General features: G+C 44.6%; 1 protein-coding gene across 14 annotated transcripts in view; it reads right to left on the bottom strand.

Annotated features, from left to right (window-relative positions):
- BCL2L14 (BCL2 like 14) overlaps nt 1-15,495 on the bottom strand; it is a 315,763-nt gene that overhangs the window by 187,467 nt on the left and 112,801 nt on the right. For 9 of the 14 annotated variants that reach the window (XM_078673426.1, XM_078673460.1, XM_078673480.1 and 6 more), the window contains one exon: nt 13,744-13,936. The exons of 3 other annotated variants lie outside the window; for them this stretch is intronic. The gene's annotated coding sequence lies outside the window, so the exon portion shown is untranslated. Of the gene's footprint in view, nt 1-5,598; nt 5,709-13,743; nt 13,937-15,495 lie in introns of all 14 variants that reach the window. 2 more of the 14 variants (XM_078673446.1, XM_078673471.1) reach the window with 1 other exon arrangement.

The raw sequence follows: 15,495 nt of genomic DNA, 5'->3' as shown, positions 1-15,495 counted from the left end.
ATTATCTTCAGTATTCCTTAGCTTAGTGATCATGTTCAACGTACATGGTCCAGTATTTAAGATGCACAGGTCACACACACACCTCTTAGCTCCAATTTAATATGCACTCTCTCGCACCACTCTACTCCATTGAGTTAAGTGTCTTGATCATTGGAAGGACACAATTAACTAAACGAAACCCAAAGGGTCAAATGAACAAAAAACTGAGGCAGGAAAGCCAGAAATGCTACGCTATGCGAATTTATAGAGCGCATGGCTACCCGAATTCTTCCCAGCGCTTACTGAGAGCCAACTAGCGTGCAACTGCAAGGACAGAAGAGGGTTACCTTATTGAAGGTATAACCAGGTTTTTAACATTTTTCTGAACCATAGCTCATTCGTGTTGATGCTCACCTAGAAATCTATACACACAAGTTCTCCATTGTTTTCAGAAGACTGGGGTTCACAAAGTTTTAAAGACATACCAAGAGTCTTATTAAGCAGAGTGTGCCTCACAACTAACATTAATAGCATGAGGCACTTTGCAACAAATTTCTGAGTGTATCGCGGTTTCTCGTTCGTTGCATACTTCTGTTTTTTTTTGGTTTTTAACTGTCCCCATCACTTTGCACGTTCACTTGTTATAGGAGCACCGCTGCATATTATTTTAATCCTTTATTGGTCTGTTTGATCAAATTGATCTCCATTTACATGATACGGTGTGCTTTCTTTTACTCATTGATTGTGGTATAAGCAATCTAGATCAGCAAGTCATTTAAACAACTATTTAACGTATAGTTCTGTAGAACACACTGGATTTAAAACCCTGCCAGACCCAGTTCCACAAGGGGGTTCATGGGTGTGCTCCTCTAGATTCAGTATATTTGTATAGTGTCTGGCGCAGCAGGCTTTGTGAAAGGCAGATCATGGAGCAGAATTACATGTCCTGGTAAAATCATGAAAAAAAGCTCTTTATGTACAGTTCTTAAGTCTGAGCCATATGTCACTGAAATTGTTAGAAGTTGGCCTGCATATGCTGTCCACTACTTATAGTGGGCACCTTGCACCAGTCCAAACAACCCTTATTGATGATAGGTTTAAGACGACCTTTATTGAAAGCTATCCTAGTGGTAGGTATGGAGAGCAGCCTTCAGGCTAAGTCTTGGAGTGTAAAGCAGCCTCAACCTCTTGAATTTCTAAATGAAAGGAGAACCACACAAGGAAATTATACATATACATATACATATATATATATATATATATATATATATATATATATATATATACACATACATACATACATACGTTATTTATTACTAAACACTCTAGTAATCTCTTTATGAGATTACAGAGCAAAGTACACACTTTAAGCAAAATAGAACTTCAGTAAATAGCACAATATACACAAGGCCCCGGGGGGACCAAACCATATATTAAGAAAGTGGTATGAGAACCAAGACTTGACTAGACACAAGGCCTAGAGCCTGTAAAATCGGTGGGACCACAAGGAACCACCCAAGGTAGTGACACAGGGGACCCACGGGGGACGTGTGCAGTTTGAGAACACAGCCGCGAGACGCAGTTCGCTTCTATGGGGAAAGTCGTGGTTGGAATTTTAAAGATAAGGGACACTTAGGAGAAGACTTTGAGCAAACACCTTTAGACTTAAGGAGTTCTAAGGCCAACACCCACGTTAGCACCGGAGTACTCCAGTTACTTCACCCAGGAAAGCCGGGTGCATAGGTGTCAAATGGTGTCGGGAATCTTCGTTGATTTCAATGGCGATCTGCTGCAAAGTGCTGCTGCCGTGAAGAAGAAAAGTGTCCGGTGTGAACCAAGCCTGGATCGAAGATGTGAGGAACCTGAAAGCAGAGGGGGCAGATTCTGGGGCACTTGCCCATGACCAGGGGTCACTATAGACAATGCCCACCGATGTCGGGTGCTTCAGGTGTGAAGAGGTGAGGCTCGACTCTGCAGCCACGAGACGACGACCAGGAGCTGGATTAGTGCTGCATGCGATAACAAGGATCCCCTGTGTCTAAAAGGACTTCTACGGCAGGGTCAAGCAGTGTGTGGGTATCTCCCTAGACAAACTGAGCAGTACATAGATACGTCATGCTAAATGCCAAGTTTGTGAATTGTCAAACGAACCAAACAAAACAAATATAAGAAATCTGGATTTATTATATATTTAAAAAAGGTTAAAAACATACAAGATTAAAAATCTTTGTGTCTCTAAAATACAATGCATGAAATGTTCAATCATAAAGTTCAGTATGCATTAAATGAATATACAAGAAATCATCAATAAAGAAATACATTATTTAAACATTGCATGATATTGTATGGTTAAGTGTGTGGCGAGATTGAGATAATTGCCGACGTGCATTTCGGCGCTATACCAGCGCCTTCTTCTAGGGAATCGAGCCACAGATTCCTAAAGGTAAATAAGAACACCTATGTTATTCTATCCTATAGTTTGACAATGACATGAGTCACTATTTAACAGCAATAACACTGTAATTTTGAACATCGGCTAGCATGACATAACTAACATGCATTATAAATAAAAAACCTATATTAAAAAGTGCCTTACGAAGGAAGGAGAGGGATGGGGATGTGATGTGGAGGTTACAGGGGAGCCGGGTTAATGAAGGAGACTGTGAATGAGATGGGTCAGGACAACAATATTAATGGAGGTAACTCAAATGATATAAGATGAAGAGGGGGAGTGATTGAGGTGGTAAAGTAAGAAAATGAGATATGAAGTTATAGGAAGGAGAATAATGGTTCCATCCGGAGTAAAGACCCGCAAGTCCATAATGTGGATACCTGGGTTTCTAAAAGCAGATGGCAGGTAAGGGTGTGGAACTCTTCTGGTCTTTAAAAAACGAACACAATGGTTGTTCTGTGAAGAGAAAAGGTAAGTGTATCTAATAAATGTATGGATGAACCTAATTGAGATGTATAGATACTAACTACCAAACGAAGGTTTCTGTCCAATGACTAACCTGTGAGGGAGGATCAGTAATGCCTCCAATGGTTCTGTACATAGTGATGTTCTTGGCGAATATAGGTGGAGGATGTTCCTCTATTTTGTCATAGAATAGCGGAAGAGGTACTTTACTTCAATTAGATGAACTTAATAGTAGCGATCTCTGAAAAGTAGAGACAAAAGCAGTGTGAAGGGGATATCCTTCACCTGTGGATCGTGTGATCCGCGATTGATAAAAGCATGCTGGTGGTGTGAACATCAAGGTCCTTCCTGTCCTAATGGATTGGATAAGTTAGAAAGTCAAACGTATTACCTGGAGGCAGATGCCAGCACGTCCTAGTATGATAATATGATAAGTAAGGTTGCTGATCAAAAACAGTCAGGTAGTGAACATCGGGATAAGTGATCCTATAGGAAAAAAGGTTCACGATTTTTAATATATGTGGTGCTTGATAGATATTTATTGCGATAATAAGCGCAGGAATCAACATTTAAGCGGGGGTAGAGATTAGGCTTCTATAAGGGGTAAGTTGCACTATGGGTTTAGATGGCATTAGCTGCAGCTATAGAGAGGCCAGTGGCTAAGTAGCACACCATGTAGTGAAATATGGCTTATCTAAATTATGTATGCTAAAACTGTTAGGCTTTAGGCTCATTACCCTCTCATACCCAACTGGGACAGTTACCGTAATATTCGTGATAATACCGTGCCGCGAGGCGGTTATAAACATGGCATGGATTCGGAGTTTCACAAGAGGAGCGCGCTCTATTAAAGATTAGTGCTGTCCACGAAGGATGTGGAGTGCTGCGGCGTCGGTGCCCGGATTAGACACAACAAGCATTGGCAACAGCAACCCACGCAAGAAGAGAAGATGCTTTGGTGTGGACCAGCAAGGTCCAGGGGGACTCCCCAAGTGGTGGAGAGTCAGGGCACGTCTGGAGCAACCAGGTGAAGCCCAAGGAAAGTCAAAGTTGCCTTCTCAGTGACCCACCAGTCGACGGACCAGGGACCGTGAAGGTACCTCGAGTGAAAACACAAAGGGCCGGCTCACGGAACACTTGTGGAGTGTAGGTCAGCAATCTTCGGTTGAAATGCTGCTCAGGTCTGGGCTACAAGCAACCCAATGCACAGCCTCAAGGTTCATCGAGAATTGGATGCACTTGCAAACGTGCACGTGTCCAGGGGTTCCGGTTCCACGGTACCCACGAGGTATACGGTTCTCAGCTTTGCTGGGGTCTCGGGTCGGCCTCTGGGAATCCACCTCCTGTGTTGCAATTACTTCGGAGTCCGGCGGGAGCTGCAAACCGGTCAGATGAGTCTTTGGTGCATGCCACGCAGGGAAGTAACTCCTTTACTCCAAGGGAGATTCTTCAGTCATCCAGCATCGTGCAGATCGGCGAAGTTCCAGGATTCAGTGTCAGAGTTTTGTCCAGGTGTAATCTAAAGTCCTGTTGCCAGGGGTTCCTATCTTATGCCCAAGGAAGGGGTGGGACAAACTCTGGGGACCCACTTATGGGAGAGTTTGGAAAGAGGGGTGGCTACACCCATTTGCTTTGTCCAGTTTCGCGCAAGGCAGGGGCTGGCAGCCCCTGCAACCAGTTTGAACTGGGCTATGCACCGGGACACCAAATGTGCCCCTAGTGCAGTGCAGACTTCAAAGCACTCTTGGAGTGCACCCACCCAGCCCCAATATACTAAAGCCCGTCTGGGAGGTGGTGACACCTCCTTGTGACAGGAAACCTATTGTCCAGGCATCCCCTGCCGGAGTTCAGTCTAGCAGCAGGAGGCCAGACTTGTGTCTGTGGCATCCATTTTGTGATGCCAGTGTTCAGTTTAGCTGGTACCGGTTTTACCGGTGTGGACAAGTTTCTCCCTCTAGAAGGGATAAATAATACTCCTGCCGCCAGAACTGGGGAGGAGGGCGGAGGGGCGTTATGATTCCAAAGTGTTTGACACCAAACACAACATGTTTCCTTGCAGCCATTCCAAAGTGAGCATATACCGCAAGGTTATAACTCACTTAAGAGTACATGGTCTGGCTGCATATCAGAACAACCCCGGAGAATAGATTTCGAAGGCTGCAGAGGGGCCCTGCTCATACATTGGCATCCTCTCACAAAACCAAACACCCTGCGTTCAGGATTGATAAGGCCTGCAATAGGGGTGACTGATAGGTTTATAGGTGTAGTGATACAAGGGAGATATAGGGAACCTATTTCTAAGTAAGGGATGCATACACCACCTCACACAGGCTGCAGTAGCAGACCTGTGGTGTCATTTTGGAAGGCTGCCCAGGAGTGGCAGAATACATGCTTCAGCCCCTGGTAGGCCTCTGGGGTACCTATGCCCTGGTTATATGTTGTACCATATACTAGGGCCTTCTAAGGGTACCCCAGTAACCAAACTGGAGTGTACCTAAAGTAAATGGAATCATTTTAGAAGAGAAAGCAGATATTAGAGATTTTTTTTTTTTTAAACAAGAGCCTTGCAAAGTGCTAGAATATATTTAATTATATAACCTGCATATTGACAGGCTTATTTTCACAGTATAAATTTCACATTGATTCCAAGACTGCAATAATAGTATGTTTCATAAAAGAAGCAAAAGATGGTGGCAACTTACAGAAGGTTGTGGGTAGGTGATCAGGTTGTATTCCTCAGTTTGCTCATAGTACTCAGACTTGCAGCATGGTTAAAATAGAACTCATTTACATAGTGCTACGTTACGCACATCTGTTTATAAATGCAAGAAAGTAGAATACTCCATTTAGTCACTTTGGAAGAAAAGAAAGCAGAAATGTCTTTCCTGTGATTTAAACTACATTCACAGCAGAAGTCATTGGCAAGCGTTTATCTGAGGAAGCCACCTTCCATTGTCTAGATGTCAATTGCAGACAAGTGTACGTAGTACTTCTGTAATACATAAGATTCGGAAATCCCTGTATAAAAACCTGTCTCCAAAGGCAACTTGTGACGGACCCAGTCGCCGGTTATAAAGAAATTATGCTAGGACGCAACTGTAATAACTTATTATAGCAGAGTTCTGATATCGCAAAGCCTGCTGCCAGATCCAGCAGCCGAGGGGAAAAGGCAGGTGATGACACGGAGCATAATTAAAGAAGCCACATAAGGAACAAAACAAACCTAGCTTTTCTTTCTTCTGCTCTAGTTTTCTAGCTGTATAGTGACGAGCAAAAAGGAGTTCTTCATCGCAACATGTTTATTTTTTGCACTCCTCAGGTAATTATAGAAAGGTTAGAACCTCTCTTTATATTTCTACATACTACTGTGTCTAACAGGAAACAACAACAAAAAAATTGGCCTGTATTAAACGGATTCTAAAAAAAATTTTGTAACCAATATCGAACCGCAGTGGGTACTTTAACAAATATATTACTGGTGCCCGTAAGTAATGTAGCTGCTCAACTGTAATAAGTTATTACAGTTGAGAACTGATGTCACAATGTCTACTGCCAGAGCCAGCACCAAAGTGAAAGGTAGACCAGGGAGCATAATTGCAGCTCCAGTTTAAACAAAGCACAAAAACGAATACTGACTTTTCATTCTTATGACCTGTTTTTTATAAAATGAACAGCGATAAGCAGAAAGGAGCTATTTATGGCAATGTTTATATTTTTCCACACTAAACGGCGTTACATGAAAAATGGAACTGCGCTGCTTGTTTCTACACATTGAGTCACAGCACTTTCATTATTTGGGCTTAAATTAGACTGATTAGAACATATGTTTGTAGCAAGTTGCTGAGTTTAATTTCACACTTGATTTTTCTTTTATCCTTCCTGTCTGCAAGTATACTACCACTTTCATATGAAAGAGCAAGGCACCAAGGATGTAAGAGGCTTGCAAGAAGAGTGATAGTGTGGCCATGTATTTTAAGCAATAAAATACTCCTTTCACACATTTTAAGGATATTGCAAGTCACCTTCGAGTTCCATGACCTAATAATGGAACTTGGCCTTCGGTCTCATTCCACAGGTACTCCTCAGTAACTTTTAATTTCCATGTGTAGCAGGGATACTTTATCCCACATATGACGGCCAGAGGACAAATTTGGAACGTGCTACTGTTAGGAGCGACACTACTCCTCCCAGATAAGTTTTATTTGACTGTTCATTTTTAATGATTGGTTAGCGGGTGCCGCTCGTAGCAGTTTTCGGTAAAGATTGTGAAGACCCTGCCTATCCTGACATTGCCCTATTCACTTGAACTTTGGTGGAGCTCTTGAGCCCGTGTGCTCCATCCCTGGGTTTGCTGTGCTGCTGGGGGAGTGACGCGGGAGCGGGACTGCGAGGCCCAGAGGTGCTTGCGCCAGGACATCGCGCGCACCTGGTGCCTCTTCCCGCCCCCCTCCTCCTCCTATATAGTCCAGCCTCCCTGCGCATACGCGGGAAGCGCGCGGGCGAAGCCCGGGCAAAGGGCTGGCCCTATGAGGCCCTCGTAGGCCGGAGTAGGCTGGGCTGGGCCTACCCTCTTGTGTCTGCTGTAGGTGTACTGGTTTGAATCTGCCCTTGTTCCTGACACGGGTATTAGATACTTGATATGCCATCACCAGCTTCGGATTGATCTACTGTGAAGGTGGGGGGTGTTAAAAACAGGACTCTGGACATTTATTTTTCACGGCAATTGGGTGGTGGGGATGGGGATAAGGAATCTTCTCTGGCGGAGCGTAGGGCCGAGCGACGTCGCTCTATTGAGAATCTGAAAAATAGGCCCCTGGCTGAAATCTATCTCCCAAGAGGGTGAGTCTTTTAACATTAGCGAGGAGCCATTATCCCAGGACGGCGTCCCGCTTTTGTTGAGGGATTGTATTATTAGCCCCTGTCTACCCATTGAGCAGGCCCCAAAGGCTACCCATCCCACCAGCCCTAGCTGTACGGCCGTTGATTTAACTTCTCAACCTATCCCAGCATTTAAAGCTGGGAAAGCTAAGCCGAAGCTAGTTGCTGTGGTGGAGTTGCATGCCCCCCCCCTAAAAAGCGAAGAAGGAAGACGAGGGGAGGGCAGGGTAAAACCAAAGTCCCCCACACCGATTTCGGGAAAGCCTCTAAGCCCGCCCCAATTCCCGACAGAATGGTGGTGGAAGTGCGTAATTCTCCCCCCGATAAGGGTATTAATACTGCCGATCTTGTTGATGCCCCTGGGAATAATCTGTCTAATGTACTACCCTCTGTTGCTCCTCTAGGGAACCTGGAATTTTTACTTAGATCCTTGCTCCTGCCTATTAGCGAGAGCATAAAGAAAGTGGAGATTAGACTCACTATTCTAGAGGCTACATTGAGTAGTATGAAACCATCGGTTACTACCCAAGGTAGATCCTCTGAGTCCAAGCCCCCTTCCACCATTCTCCCTATTCCACAAACCCTCTCAGGTAACTTGGGACCTCCCTTGGTGACTACTGCCATCCCCCTCCTGCAGCCTCTTATGGCCAATCCAGCCCCGGCTCATCATAGTAAATCTATCATCCCATCATCACAACCTTCAGGTCCAGCCCCCCCTGTGACAACTTTTGGCGGGGCTACATTCACTGACAGTATTCCCCCCCCTACTCCCTGAGAAACATGCCCCCAGACCCCGAAGACCTGACCTTCCCCCTGAGGCTAATGGTTTTATGGTAGTTATGGCCGGTGTTCCCCCTCTTGAAGTGGGTGAAGGGGAGAATTTCCGCTCACTTAAAAGCAAAGTCATAAAATGGTTGAACTGGAACAGACCCCTCCCAGTGCATCTTAATAATGAAATTATCATGGTGCGAAGGGTACCTTGGCTGGGTAAAACCAGAAAATCAATAATAGGGGATTGTATCATGGTGAGTTTCCGAGATACAAGGACCGTTTCCCATATATGTGCCGGGTCGAATAGATCTTTTGAATCTACCATTCGGACTCTGCCAGTGTCTTTTTTTCTTCCCCCCTACACATATGTACCATGATCAAGCCCAAGGTAATTGGACGAGGGTTGATCGGGGGGGGGGCAGACATTGTGGGTATACAGCACGACCGGTTTTTCAACCCCCGATGACACCCTTCTATGATCACAACCGTTTTAGTTGTTTAAACGGTTTGGATGGTGTAGATTGACTGCCCCCAGTACTAGATCCCAATCTCCCCTCCTCCGACAATGGGTCTATTGCAACATCTGGCAGTAGTTCCTCTCCTATTCCTAGCCCTGCTACGTCCTTTATTGTCCCGGCGCACCTACCCCCCCAGGGATTGGGTACCCTAATTATTAACCCAGCTACAGATTTGGGCCAGGGTTCGATAGTTTTATTACCCCCCCACTCTCTCAGGTGCATATAATTCTGCAGGGTGTTATAACAAAGGTCCCTGCTGTTTTTCCTGTTTCATTGGTTCCCCTAGTTGTCAACAAACCTTTAATTATCACTGCACCAGCCCCCATTAAACTTTCCCCTTGTTTATCTGGTTTTAAGTATGCTAGCTGGAATATTGCAGGATGGAGTCGGCAAACGTCGTCCTTAGGCTGGAGCGAAACCCTCTCTGACTTTGACATCTTATGTCTGCAAGAGACCTGGGCAACCGCTGACATTAACCTGGATGGGTTTGTGTCATAACAATTTGGCACTAAGGTCAGGTATGGGTAGGGCTAAAGGGGGGTTAGTGATTTTATTGTCTGTGAACCTCCCAGTCTGTATGAAATCACACCAGCCCGTGGGTCACCACTCCCAAATCTTAATATTAGAACATGTAAAGGGCCATGTAATAATGGTGATTAATCACTATAATAACTTGTTTGATGCTTCTAATACTTCGGTGGTGGAGGAGTTGGGTTCCGCCTTGAGCAACATCCGAAGAGATATTCACAAACCAATTGATATCATATGGGGTGGGGATTTCAACCTACGTACCTGTCCCCATTCATTTACTAGAATTTGTGGATATGACGGGGACAATGGGGAAAATCGGTCACATTTTGTCCACTCTCCTTATGGTGATTCTCTTAATTCCCTTATGTGGAGTATGGACCTTATGATTCATCCCCCGGCTGTAGATGCTGATGGCAAACCTGCTCCAACTTTTGTAGGACTAAATTCGGCTTCTGTTATTGACCACCTATTGGTCTCTACGCACCTTGTTCCCGATTGTACGGTACCCATTGTCGTAGACTTTGGAAGTTGCGACCACAATGCTATTACCATGTCCATTTCTGCTTGGGGGTCACCAGATGTTAGTCATCACCTGTTAATTGAAGATGTCACCCCTTGTAGACGGAATGGTATCCGTATAAAGTGGTCCTTGGACAATTCTGAGAAGCTGCAAGCTAAAATCCTAGAAGCTGGGTTTGCCGAAATTTACCAATGCTTAGATTCTGAGGCCTTTTGTGGGTGTATCATAGCTAATTTTGTGGAACTCGGCATTGTTATAAAAAGGTGTCTCACTATTACTAAAGCCCGAATTAAGAAGCAAAATGTGGGTTGGTTTGATGGCATGTGTACCAAATCCCTGCGGGAACTCAAGCAGGCTTTAACTAAACATCAGAGACAGGGAGGCTATTAAATCCCTTAGACTTACCTACAAAAACAATCTTGTACGTAGGAAGCAAGAGCTTAGGGAACTAGCCTGGGATGCCCTGAATCAAGCATCGGTATTACTTGACAGTAGGCTTTTCTGGTCTACGGTCAACAGTCCCTTTCTTGCTAATGAAGAGGTCCCTTTATTGTCAGCCCAGGTTAGTGAAGCAAATTGGGTTGCCCACTTTTCTGGAACATTTAACCCGCCCAGGGAGGACTTTGTCAGTTCCCCTATCCCGATGTCTGAAATGAGGCTACCCCTGGATATTACCCTACCAGAGGTTGTTATTTCCGTAAGTCGGAGTAAAGGGGGAAAGGCACCGGGACCCGATGGGGTCCCGGTTGACCTGTATAAATCCAACCCGACTCTTTGGAGTCCACTCCTGACGCAGATGTTTAATGCTTCAGTTTTGGAGAGTACACCACCTACCTGGAGTGAATCTATTATTCTACCTATCTACAAGAAGGGAGATAGAGGAGAGGCTAAGAACTACCGCCCGATCTCCCTTCTTGACTCCTCCCTGAAGATTATGAGTAGGGTTCTCCTGATGAGGCTGGAGGAATGGGCAGAGGAAAATAAAATTCTGTCTGAATCCCAATATGGCTTCCGCAAAGGACTGGGGACAACAGAGCAGTGCATTAATCTTGACCTTCTTATTGGAAAGTACACAAGAGCGAAACAGGGCTCTTTATTTCTCTGTTTCGCTGATCTTTCGAGTTCCTTTGACCTTGTGGACCATAACCTGTTATGGTCCACATTATTGGGTATGGGTGCTCCCCCAACAATTATTCACTTCCTGGCCAGACTTTACAATAAGTTATCAGCCCAGATCCGCTTTGGCCGGGCAGGTGAATGTACAGAGAAAATTAAGGTTAAATCAGGCATAAGGCAGGGCTGTGTGCTGGCCCCCCTGCTATTTTCCCTCTTCATTAATTCTATAGAATCGGAACTGAAGATGGTACAGGCAGACTCTCCCCAGGTTGGTGGCCGCTCTGTACCAGTCCTGCTTTATGCCGATGACACGGTATTGCTCTCGCGCACTCCAAACGGGCTCCAAAAATTAATGAATATCTTTTATAATTTTATTAATGAGCGAAAACTGAAAGTTAATAACTCCAAGACTTTCATTATGGCTTGTGGTAAACGGATGAAATCTTTAATGCCGTTCCATTTTAATAATCATAAAATTGAGGTGGTGGACAGATTCTGCTATCTCGGAGTTACTTTTAATAATAAAGGGACTTGGGCACAAGAGATTTTAAATGTTAACGGTAGGATGGCTAAAAGCTCCTCTGGAGTTTATCGATTCGCAGCCAAGCTTGGTAGTCGCCGCATACCAGACATGTTAGATATCTATAGGCATAGGTGTGTATCTATTGCACTTTATGGTTCTGGTATCTGGGGCTACTGTCAGCATAGGGAACTGCAAGTCACCGAGAATGGGTTCCTTAAAAGACTCCTTTGTTTACACCCCTCGGCTTCCATTGAACTGTGCCATAGCGAGGTGTGCATGAATTATCTAACGGACTTGATGGGATTGAGACCTCTAATGGTGTGGAGGTCAATTTGGGCTAAAGACGAGACTGACTTTACCAGGCAGATTATTCTAGATTGCCTTAAATTGGACAAAGCCCTCAAGATTCCCTGGTTAAACTATGTCTCTTCTTCCTATAGTGATGTTTTTAACCTGGACATCGTTAACCACCCCCATTGTGCTGTTACTGTAACCAAAAGGGAACTAAAAAATGTCTTTATTGGGACTAAATCTGACTTACGCAGAGCGAAGTGTAGCTCCATGTCTACTCATGTATTTTATTATTCCTATATGTTGGAAGACAAGGGCATGCCTATGTACCTTAAATATATAACCAAGCAGTCACATCAATTTGTTCTTACGAGGTTCAGACTTGGTATTGTACACAACTTAGTGGCCTTCCCAGTGATGAAACTATATAGTCAATCCCCTTGCCCCTGTGATGGCCAATCTAGGCAAAGCACTTTGCACTTTATGCTTATTTGCCCACTTTACATGCACCTTCGCTGTTACTACCTTAGACCTGTGTTTTTAAAACACTCTGCGTATACTATAGCCCAAGCCCTGAAATTGTTATTTGCACTTGATTCTGCTGATATCTGTTTTTTTACCGCTACCTTTTTACTCAAAGCTGTTTCGCATAGGAAAAGTCTGGTGTTTTAATACTTTTTAAACTCTCACACTGCTGAGTTATTGTAATGTTTGTACCGTGTGTTTTTATATTATATTGTATGCTTTTGTGATTGTTTTTAATAATCGAATAAAGCTTTGAAATTGAATTGACTGTTCATTGCACCCTCATTTAGTTATTCAAATGCACCCACAATGATGGGCGTTTCCGTTCAGAAAGTGTTCCTCCTAATGTACAACCTTTTGAATGACCAATGGAGAATACTAAACATCTTGATAACGTACAGCGCTGTGACCCACAATGAACAATTATAAATGAATAAATAAACCTTTGCAAGCAGGGCTTCGAGCAGCAGCAACACTGGTCACCTATCAGCTATCCCTGATAGGTCTCAAAATCATCTTCATCCCCTCCCACATGAGCTTTCTGCATAGACCTATGTCAAACACTGGTTTAGTCTTGTAGATCCATTGAGGTTTGAGCTACTGGACAACGTGGGGCCTAGATCTAGAACACTGGAACCCGTAGAGTGAAAGCGATCACAAGATATTCCAGGTTTCACCATACTTAAATACTCGAGAGTAGGTTAGCAAGGACCATAAAAGTGCATGTGTTTCTACAGAAACTTAGGGGGCGTGGGGGATATGCCATGCTTGTTCAGAGGCCATGTATGCAGAGGGTCAGCCCCAACAGGCACTTAGGCAGGCTACCTCAGAGAAGACCCTGTCCAACACCAACCCGTGATGCATCAGGCACTGGAGAAACATCGCTCAATCCATAGGGCTGCACTTTGGACCACATGTAGAGACCATAGCCATGGTCCAGTTGGGAATTTATTGCTTCCACGATTACTGCTATATGATGGAAGTAGGACAAGGGTAATTAAAAAAAAGGAACCAGCTGAAATAAAAAGTTGCCAACCCTATGGTGGACTTAGGTTTGAAAGGTCCTGTTTGCAACAACAATTAGACCAACTAACTCTCCTTTCACCCTGCAGATAGAGTCCGCTAATAAGATTAAGAAGGAATATGCAAGCAAACAATTTGATTATCGACCTACCGTTTCGGCCTAAGAGAACGACACCTGTATAAGCTTCCTTCAATTGCAGGAAATTCCTCTCCTGGATCCAAGACTCATGGTTTCCCCTCGTCCTGCCCCTTCAGCAACCTTCCTCCTTCACCACGCCCACATGCTTCATTTTCCCCAGGATGGAACCGCAGTAGAATAATATTCTAGAACTAGCTTCTTAATTCTGTAATAAGAAAAATGTGGGTTTTCATAGTGTTGTAAATATCAGGTGATCCGGTTACATGTCAACTGTACTCAACAAATGATCTGGGACAAAATAGGCCAACTGAAGAGATCTCATGGCCCCCTCCCCCTTTATCAGCCCCCCCCCACCCCAGCAGCGAGTGCTCAAACCATTGAGCTATCTTACAAGTTTAATACATGGCTAGGTAGTGCACATCGCTATCCACAGTGCAATGTTCAATTATTATCTCCCCAAATATTTTTCACCACTGTACATTGAAAGACCACTTCCTACCACAATCGCTGCTAGTATTTTTGATGGGGCCGGGTTTTGAGAAAATAAAACCTGCTCTGATTACCTCCTCAGTAACATTTATTAACAGTGTACTGTGAAAATGCTGCGTTTCGTGATTATTACACTCGTTTGTATGCTGCCCCGTGCATAGATGTTTTGGCTCCCACACTTTCCTTCCTGGCTGAGGTCCAGCTTCCCACGGTTTCCGATTCGATGGCCAAAGAGTTGGCTGTTCCAATTACTGCAGCGGAAATCCAGGTGGCAATAAAGGCGTTGGCTCGCAACAAGTTGCCGGGCTCGGATGGTCTCCCTGTGGAGTTCTATTCCACATTCGGCGAAAGGTTAATCCAGGAGGTTGTTACAACTTCATACTACCTCCCTAGAGCAGGGGATCTTACCTCCCACTACCAGAGAGGCGTTAGTCACAGCCCTTCTGAAACTGGACAAGGTACCCACTGAGCTGCTCTCCTACAGGCCACTTTCTATTCTAAATACAGAATATAAGATACTCAGCAAGGTCTTGGAGTCGCGCCTCCTTCCACTTCTTCCCAGTTTGATCCATATGGATCAATGTGGATTCATACCCCAACGTAGTACCTCATTGAATATCCGCCGACTCCAGGCCTTAATACATGCAGCATCCGACTCTTCCCGTCTGGCTGGTTGCCTGTCACTGGTAGTGCGCCAGGCTTTCGATACCCTCAGCTGGCCGTACATGCTAGCGGTGTTGTCTAAATTTGGCCTGCCCCAGTCCTATTGTGCATGGATGAACTTGCTGTATATTAGTCCCAAGGCGCGCGCTAAGACGGGTAGGATCATCTCTTCTTTTTTAATTTTCCGGGGTACGCGCCAGAGTTGCCCCTTGTCCCCCTTGCTTTTTGTGTTAGCCCTTGAGCCTCTTACACAGCACCTGCGTCAGATTAGGATTCCTTATGGCATCCCATTATGGAGAGCGATTCATTCAGTGTCTTTATACGCGGATGACATGCGGTTATATTTTCGGGATCTGGATGTAGATAAACACAAGATAGCTGCCACCTTTTCTAGATTTGAGGAAATATCTGGCCTGGGTCTTAATTCTTCTAAAATCAGTTGCCTTTGCCTTTTATGATGCTTATGCGTCTCCCACTCTACAATTTGTTCCACTGCACTTTCGGGTTAAGCCTGTCACTTTTAAATACCTGGGGATTCATATTTATAGATCAATCACCGACACCATAGACGGCAATGTAGTTCGCACCATTAATTCGCTGCGTTCCCAGATT

The sequence above is a fragment of the Lissotriton helveticus genome, chromosome 1_1 (assembly GCF_964261635.1).
Source record: "Lissotriton helveticus chromosome 1_1, aLisHel1.1, whole genome shotgun sequence".
NCBI classification, from domain to species: domain Eukaryota; kingdom Metazoa; phylum Chordata; class Amphibia; order Caudata; family Salamandridae; genus Lissotriton; species Lissotriton helveticus.
Note: the sequence above shows the minus strand (reverse complement) of the source record. Positions and strands in the feature narration are given on the sequence as shown.